The sequence below is a fragment of the Procambarus clarkii genome, chromosome 13 (genome assembly GCF_040958095.1).
Source record: "Procambarus clarkii isolate CNS0578487 chromosome 13, FALCON_Pclarkii_2.0, whole genome shotgun sequence".
NCBI lineage: Eukaryota > Metazoa > Arthropoda > Malacostraca > Decapoda > Cambaridae > Procambarus > Procambarus clarkii.
The window spans coordinates 24587895-24597430 of record NC_091162.1 but is presented as its reverse complement, the minus strand read 5'-3'; the positions used below and the strand labels follow the sequence as shown (position 1 = coordinate 24597430).

The 9536-nt window shown below is 49.2% G+C and overlaps 1 long non-coding RNA gene across 1 annotated transcript; it reads right to left on the bottom strand.

Moving 5' to 3' along the window:
• Window positions 1–1384: 1384 nt before the first annotated feature.
• Window positions 1385–7279, bottom strand: LOC138364272 (uncharacterized). Its single transcript, XR_011228389.1, has 2 exons — window positions 7077–7279; window positions 1385–3208 (listed from the first exon to the last, which is right to left on the bottom strand). It is a non-coding gene; the product is annotated as an uncharacterized lncRNA (long non-coding RNA).
• Between the last annotated feature and the right edge of the window lie 2257 nt (window positions 7280–9536).

Below are 9536 nucleotides of genomic sequence, written 5' to 3'. Positions count from 1 at the left end.
AAAACATAGTCAGAGATTTGAGTAGGGGTACCGAGTGATGTCTGGGGCCAGAGTTGGATATTGTCCTAATAGCAGCTTTGTGTTGAGTATGTACTGTATGTACATTGTATGTACTAGCTCTATCTATAAATCCATCAACTTTTATATCTTACCTTGTATGTATGTACTTTACCTGAATAAATATTTGCATTTGTTGAAGTTTACAAAGTAGGAGTAGAGCTGTTTGTAAATAATTTTTTCTAATATTTTTTGTATTATCGGTAGATTTGATATTGGTCTAATTGTTTATCAGCTGTCTCGCCTCCTTTATGACCTGGAGTAGCTCTTGCTTTTTTTTAAGGTTATGAGAAAAAGTATGAAACTAAAGACTTATTACCTGAGTTTACATGAAAGCCACTGGTACTAGTACCCTCGACGAGGACAGGAAGCCAGCAGCTCGTCTAAGGTCCCCCCCATTTGCTTAAAATTTAACAGTTTTTGTATTTACGCCTTCGGCGGGTAGGCAGTTCCACGGGTTTATAACTCAATGGATGAAAAAGCATATCTTGTTCTCAGTCCTACATTGTGACTTGTTGAGCTTGAAACCATTGCTACTCGTTCATATTACATCTTACCTTCTGAAGAACGTTTCCGGATCAACATCCTCCAAATTGTTCAGTATTTTAAAAGTTTCAATGAGATCCACCCTGTCATGCCTGGTTTGCAGTGTTGTTAGCCTTGTGGCCATCAACCGTTCCTGACACGAGAGTTGACTTTGCTCTGGAGTGATTTTCGTTGGGCCTGTGAACTGCTCCATGCAACAACCTGTTAGACCAAGTATTGTATGTACTACCTCTATCTTTAAATCTAACAGAATGTTTGTACTGTAACGCTGCAACTATGTATGTACTGTTCCTAAATAAAATGGTCACTGCTTGCATCACAAGCGGGGATGTTTCTGGCGGGGGAGAAAGAAACAATTGCGCAGCGCGTCCCGCGGCGTTGCGCGGGCAGTTTGGGGCCGTATAAATACGGGCGCACAATGGGGCTCCGCCTCACTCCGCCTGCCCTCGCCGCTGCCCTCGCAAAACTATTACTACGTAATAGTATTCTATTTAATTTTACCTCATCTATCATTAGGTTAGGGGCCCTTACCTCCAACCGCTATTCCTTCCACTGCGCTCTGCCCGCTTGGCGCTCATTGCCGGTTTCTTCTGTTCCCTTTATTCGCAGCCACGACAAGCCGGAACCCCCCCCCCCCTTCACACCCTACTGCGGCGAGGAAGAGAACGCGAGCCGGATATTCCTCTGATCACCATCAACGCACGCAGCGGTGCCGGGATGCAGCCGCCCAGGGCCTACGTTAATACTATTTTTCTGATCAGGGGAAGGAAGACACCAAGCCTTGGGGGCGTAATTTTATTGACATGATAAATAATTCTGCAGAAGTAAAACAGGCTTTTAAATAGGACTTAACAAATGTATAACATAGCCGTGGCTAACGCAAAGTACACGAAACATCTTAAATTGTACACCCGTAGTAAAACGTAATCTTATAGCCTAGTAACAAACTCTGCAGAAACCTAATGTCCTAATGTCTAGAATTAGCAGTGAGGCGAATGTAACAAATCTAATACTAAGTATAACAGGACACCAAAGAGAACAACATAACATAAGGGAAACCCTAGCTGGAGAATAATCAGGCGGCAGAAAACATAGTGACTGGGGAAGCCTGATATGTATTTGGAGAAGAAAATAACCCCAGGCCAGAGGCCGAGCCGCCAAGGAAGGAATTACCTGACAAGGTAGGGCTTACTAGTAGAATGTCTGTAAAGTCAAAGTAGTATAGCTGCGGACAGCGGAACACTTGGGGACGGGCGCTGCACCCCCCCCCCCACCCATCCCCAGTGAAACGGGAGGAAAACGTGAGGACCAACGACTGACGTAGTCAGAACCGTGAGAACTGGCAGCCAGCAGAAAGGGGGAGGAGGGTGGGCGCTTCGTGAATCTTGGACCTGGTCGGGAGAGGGAGTGAGAGCGGGACCTGACTTCCCGCGCCTTTTATGCCACCCAGGCTGGCCGCACCACGCCTGCGGGACGCGATGCGCAATTGTCTCTTCCTTCCCCCGTCAGAAACTCCACCGCCTTTCGTCAAAAGGCAGTGGGCCATTTTCTGATCAGGGGAAGGAAGACACCAAGCCTTGGGGGCGTAATTTTATTGACATGATAAATAATTCTGCAGAAGTAAAACAGGCTTTTAAATAGGACTTAACAAATGTATAACATAGCCGTGGCTAACGCAAAGTACACGAAACATCTTAAATTGTACACCCGTAGTAAAACGTAATCTTATAGCCTAGTAACAAACTCTGCAGAAACCTAATGTCCTAATGTCTAGAATTAGCAGTGAGGCGAATGTAACAAATCTAATACTAAGTATAACAGGACACCAAAGAGAACAACATAACATAAGGGAAACCCTAGCTGGAGAATAATCAGGCGGCAGAAAACATAGTGACTGGGGAAGCCTGATATGTATTTGGAGAAGAAAATAACCCCAGGCCAGAGGCCGAGCCGCCAAGGAAGGAATTACCTGACAAGGTAGGGCTTACTAGTAGAATGTCTGTAAAGTCAAAGTAGTAGCTGCGGACAGCGGAACACTTGGGGACGGGCGCTGCACCCCCACCCCGCAGGCCAGCAGGCCGGACCCCCCCCCCGAAGGGCGAGTGCCCGCTGGCCGCGAGGGAAACCTCAGGGAGGCAGAGCAACTACGCTACAAAACTAGGAAGGAAGGAGGACAAACTGGAGGAGCTCGCACATCGCCTCGACTTATGCCCCCTGGCCTTGGCCCGTGGGCGACGGTCGGTGAAGGTGGGGGGCAGGGGCGGCTGTAGCAGCCGCGGCAGGGTCTGCCTCGGTGGTTCCCATGCCCTGAAGGCTTGTGACATGAGAGGGCCCCCGAGCCTGCGCGATGGGCGCCTGCAGCGTCGTCCAATCGTCGGCCAAAAAAGGTGGAGGCTGCGACGCTGTGCCACCCGCCGCTTTGCCGGCAGTGGCCTCTGGGAAGTGTGGTCGCCGTGCACATCAGAGCCGCCCGAGGAGGCCCCCGAGGGGGGGGAGGCGACGCGAAGGTCGGCTGCGTCCTCACCCCACTGCGCTGTTGTCCTCACGCGACGTCGCCCGAGCCCTCTTCCGTGTTGCAGTTGCTGCGTGATCCGGCTTCTCGCTACTGCGGAAAAAGAAAAAGTAAGCATCGACAGGTCTAACGGGGGAAAACAGGCAGGGAGGCCCAGCTGCCGCACCGGCAACCGTCACATACACAAGTAGACAAAAGCAAGGTAAAGTTAAGTGTCCATAGTGATTGAGAATACCGGACATAGCCAATGCTATCGTAATAAAACCAATGTAATAAACTCTGAGCAGTTAAAATAGATTAAGAGAGTAATATTCATGTATAGATTGAACAGTAATATTCATGGTATAGTTTGGTTATAATAAGACCGTATTACTCATTGTATAGTTTGTTTATACTAAGACAGTATTAATCGTGGTATAGTATAGAAGAATTCAAACAATAATAATCTCAAAAGTAAAAACAAAATTAATTGAGTATCCCACTAGAAATGTACACTGCTTTAACACTGCAACAGTGTTATTAAGTAAATACCGGGCATAACTGGAGCTGGACTATGTAACAAATTAATCTTAGAAACTTAAATAATATAAATAACATAGCGAGGCCAAAACAGTAAGAAAGGCATAAGGCGTAAGCAGTGCTAGAAACAGAATAAATAGCGGAGTAAATACAAGACAAACTGAAACTGAACAAGTAAATAGCTTAAGACCGTATTATAATATACTTGTATTTAAGCTGAACAAATAAAAGATATAATATACTTGTATTTAAGCTGAACAAATAAAAGAGTAAACAGTGATAATCATGGATAATTTGGGTAGATTAAAGCAGGACTATACAAGGTATAGGATGGTTAGGTTGAACAGTAATATAGGCATGGTATAGTTTGGATAGATTAAAATTGTAAAGTTCATGGGATAGATTGGTTAATTAAACAGTACTTATTCATGGAATAGATGGTCTAGAGTAAACCAATAATAGTCTCAAAAGTGAAAACAAAATTATTTGCATATCCCACGGTAATGGACACTGCCTTAACGCTGCAACAGGAATAGTAAGTAAATACAAGGCATAACTGAAAGCTGAACAAAGTAATAAATAATTTAGGGAACTTAAATAAATGATAACATGGCGTAGCTCACCCAAACCGACAGACCGCTCTACGGCATGCGCCTACCCTGGAGTAGAACAGAACAGTGAGAACGGGAGGGGAATAATATATTCTAATAAGAGAATAAGACCGTAATATAATGTACTTGCATATAAGCTGAACAAATAAAAGAAACAGTGGTAATCATGGGAAGATTTGGTAGCTTAAAGCAGGATTAATCAAGGGATAAGATGGTAGGATAAACAGTAATGTGCATGGTATGGTTTGGATAGCGTAAAACTGTAATGTTCAAGGGATGGAATGGTTATTAAAACAGTATTAATCAAGGGAGAATGGCTAGCCTAGCAATAATATTCTCAAAAGTGAAACAAAAATAGTTGAGTATCCCACAGCAATGGACACTGCATTAACGCTGCTAGAGGAATAGTAAGTAAATACAAGGCATAACTAAGCTGAACAATGCAATAATTAATTTAGAAACTTAAATAAAAGATAATAACATAACATAGCCCACCCAAGCGGACAGACCGCCCGACGGCATGCGCCTGCGCTGGAGGACAGGACAGGGAAACAGGAGGGAACGTGTACGTGCAGGAACAACAGGCGGCTACCGAGTGGACGAGACGTCAAGGTACAAACGGGCCGGTCTACCCCGACCAGGCCAAACGGCTGGGGCGAACATAACGTGGGACACCGGGGCCAGCAAACACCTGGGGACGAACAAACCGGGATACACCGGCCAGCCCAAACGACTGGGTACGAACAAGCCGGGATACACCGGCCATCCCAGACGACTGGGTACGAACAGATCGGGCTACACCGGCCAGACTGAACATCCGTGTACGAACAAGCCGGGCTCCACCGGCCAGACAAAACGTCTGTGACGAGCAAGCAGGGCTGCGCCAGCCAGACAAACAGCTGAGACGAACAAGCTGGGCTACACCAGCCAGGCAAACGACTGGGACAAACAAGCTGAGCTACACCGACCGGACAAACAACTGGGACGAACACGCTGGGCTTCAACAGCCAGACAAACGACTGGGAAGAACAAGCTGGGTTACACCAGTCAGGCAAACAACTGGGACGAACAGACTGACTTCAACAGCCAGACGAACGACTGGGACGAACAAGCAGGCTAAACCAGCCAGACAAACGTCTGGGACGAACGAACTGGGCTACACCCGCCAGACAAACGTCTGGGGCGAACGAGCTGGGCTACACCAGCCAGACAAACGTCTGGGCGAACGAGCTGGGCTACACCAGCCAGACAAACGTCTGGGCGAACGAGCTGGGCTACACCAGCCAGACAAACGTCTGGGGCGAACGAGCTGGGCTACACCAGCCAGACAAACGTCTGGGACGAACGAGCTGGGCTACACCAGCCAGACAAACGTCTGGGGCGAAACGAGCTGGGCTACACCAGCCAGACAAACGTCTGGGGCGAATCGAGCTGGGCTACACCAGCCAGACAAACGTCTGGGCGAACGAGCTGGGCTACACCAGCCAGACAAACGTCTGGGGCGAACGAGCTGGGCTACACCAGCCAGACAAACGTCTGGGACGAACGAGCTGGGCTACACCAGCCAGACAACAACTGGGACGAACAAGCTGGGCTACACCAAGCGGCCAAACGTCTAGGGACGAACAGGCTGGGCTACACCAGCCAGACAGACGTCTAGTACGAACAAGCTGGGCTACACCAGCCAGACAAACGTCTAGGGACGAACACGCTGGGCAACACCAGCCAGACAAACTTCTAGGACAAACAGGCTGGGCTACACCAGCCAGACAAACTTCTAGGACAAACAGGCTGGGCTACACCAGCCAGACTAACGTCTAGGAACGAACAGGCTGATCTACCCCAGCCAGGCAAAACGCCTAGATACGGACAAAACGAGCAACACCGGACGGACAAACAACTGGGACGAACAAGCAGGGCATCACCGTCCGGACAAACAACAGAAGAACATGCCGGACGACACCGGCTGACGCAAGTCAGCCAATAACAAGAAAGTGTTGGGCCTACCCACCGGGGCACTGCCGCCACAAGGGCGTCTCCTGCCCGAGGGCGAGAAGGGAGAAGGACAGGAAGGAAGCGAACACAGCCCAAGGCAAGCGCTCCTGGAGCTCCATGCCACGTGGGTGATGCCGTCCTTGGCATGGGCCCCTAGGGTCGGGCCCTAGGGACAAAGACAACTAAAAACCCGGCCAGGAGGCGTCGCCACCAGGGTGACGCCAGGACGCTCGCAGGGAGCCTGGCCGGTCACGCACGTCCAAGCGCATCACGAACCCTGGCCCCTAGGGCCAGCCAAGAGGGCGCAACAAACCAGGTTCCGGGGAAAAACGCCTGGGACGGGGAAGGAAACGAAGGGCATCCTTGGGGCGAGTGCTTCACCGAGCTCCAAGCCACGTGGGCGCCGCCTACCGGGCTTGGGCCCCAGGGCTCAGAACCCCGGGAACCGCCGCGTGGCGTCGCCACAGAGGGCGATGCCAGACGACAGAAGGAGCCTGGCCGCGCACGCACGGCCAGGCGCGGGCGAAACATGGCCCCTAGGGCAAGCCTAGGGGCACAGCAAACCGGGGAGGGCACACCTGGGACGAATGGTCCACCGAGCACGCAATAGGGCCGGGCCCCAGGGCACAGGACCACCGAAACCAGGCCACATGAAGTCGCCGCAGATAACCAGCGCACCCGTCCCGACCTGGAGGAACGCCACAACCCCAGGGAGGCAAGCAGGCGGAAGGCCCTAGGGAACTAGCTAAGCGGCACGAACGGGCCGCGAGGGACGGCGCAAACACACGCCAGCACTGGGGGTAGTCCTGACTAACTTGTACAGGAAACTCTCTTACCTTAGGGTTTGCTGGGTAGGGCAGGGGGCCCCTGCGGTACCGGCCTGGGATGTGGAAGGCCCCAAAGGATCGGAGAATATCAGTTGTGGGACCATAGTAGCGGAGAGGGAGCCCGATTGCTTGAGAAATCCCGTGTATACAGTAAACAAAACGTAGAAGTGGTAAGGGTACTGGCCCACGTGTCGATGAGGCGTGGTGCTGAGCGTGGAGCCGCTTCGTGAATCTTGGACCTGGTCGGGAGAGGGAGTGAGAGCGGGACCTGACTTCCCGCGCCTTTTATGCCACCCAGGCTGGCCGCACCACGCCTGCGGGACGCGATGCGCAATTGTCTCTTCCTTCCCCCGTCAGAAACTCCACCGCCTTTCGTCAAAAGGCAGTGGGCCATATCTTCTCTTTATTTGCTGGGCTATATGGCAGTATTAATATTATTCCGTACCGTTACTGTCATTCCAGTATTATTTTATTAAAATATAAATTGTTATTATGGTTTGGCGTTGCTTTCTTAATTTCTTCCATTCTGCGGCACTTGCCGTCATCTGTTATTTACGATATTACATTGTATTCTTCATTGTACGATTATTTACGACATTGTATTCTTATTATTATCCTTATTACAGTTACTGAATGGCAGCTCCCTGCCGTCGATTTCACTTTGCTCCTGTTCTAAAGATGTTGCCGAAGTTCACGGCGTACTAGCTGCGGCTCGCAGACGCTCATTGACAACACAAGACTACACTCAGCGGCCACTTAAGGCAGACTCCTTGGCTTCTATCCAGCCCAATCACCCGTCTGGAGGCAGAGATGGGATAGAGACCAAGGGTAATGTTCCCCGCTCACATTCTACATCCGATTAGGACACAAGCATGTTATAGATTTGGCTTTAAGAATTGGTTCTTATTCCATTTTATTGTTTATGTACATGTTGCTTAGTTGTTATACCCTTTCTTGGTATATGTATTGTTTATATTCAAGATTTATAGTGTTTCGTCTTACCCTGTTATAGTTGCTTTGTGCTTCCTTGCTGTTCTCCTACCGGTTTTCTCCCACCTTTGCTCTTAGCAAAGGTACTTCCCCCTTCCGTTTGCTGGAAGATTCTTAGATTTGTTAGCCCCCTTCATTGCTACAGTATAATTATTCGGATGCTCTTTATTCATCCAGGATTGTTAATTAAGGTTTCTCTTAATTCCTGCTGCCGGGCTCCCTCCCCCGTTTTTCGTCTCCGTATTGATTCAGCTAGGGTTTCCCTCTCGTCTGTGCTCTTGCCTGTCACGATAACACTGCACGCCGCTTCTGCCCACCCTTACTGCCTTATACCTTTCAGCCCGGGGGAGGTGAGCTACGCGACAAAAAATCGACGCACGCTCCGACTGGACCAGGTATCGCTTACATGGTCAGGAATCAACACTCTTCGGATCCTACAAGCACAGATCCTACAAGCGCTCCTGTCACCAGGCGAGATTTCTCCAGGATCCTACGCGCTGCCCTCTCGGCGCTAGGCTTGACTTCAGATGACTACGCTCCGCACCCAGCTGTCTCGGGACGGGCTCGCCACATCAGAAATAATGGCAAACGGCAGGCGGAAGAGTAGTGCTCACATCCTACGTCAGACGGGACGTTGTTGCTCTGCTACATTGAGTGCCTCACGCGGCCAGCTGGCACTCGCCCTTCGGGGGGGGGGGGGGGGGGGTCCGGCCGCTGGCCTGCGGTGGGGGTGCAGCGCCGGTCCCCAAGTGTCCCGCTGTCCGCAGCTAATACTTTGCCCAGTCTAGGTGCTAGTAAGCCCTACTTGTAGTCACACCCCCTTCTCCTTATCCATTAGGTCTTTTACGGCCTCTTGGCCGGGTACATTACGTGTTATGTGGTCTCTCACTTATTAGTTATTCTTTGTGTCCTGCCTGTTATATCCTAGTGTTATATAATTACTACACATTTGCACTCGGCCTTAATTCTAGTACCAGTTAACCTTTAGGTTTCTGCAGAATTAGTTTCCATGTCACTATAGGCTAAGGTCTCATACTTACTACGGGTGTACCTTTTAAGTTAAATCTAGTCCTTGGAATTGTTACTGTTAATTCTTACTTTATATATTTACTTTATATATTTTAATATAAACGTTATATATTTACTTAATTTATATTTGAAACTTTATATATTTACATGTTCAATATTAAGTTTTATATAATATCAACTTTGTTAAGTCTATAATATAAACCGTGTTTAATATAAACTTTATATAATTACTTACTTTATGTGAACTTTATATATTTACATGTTCTGCAGAATTTAATCTTCAATAAACTTTAACGCCCCATACTGCCAGTATCTTTCTCCCCCTGGTCAGAAAATGGTCACTGCTTGCATCACAAGCGGGGATGTTTCTGGCGGGGGAGAAAGAAACAATTGCGCAGCGCGTCCCGCGGCGTTGCGCGGGCAGTTTGGGGCCGTATAAATACGGGCGCA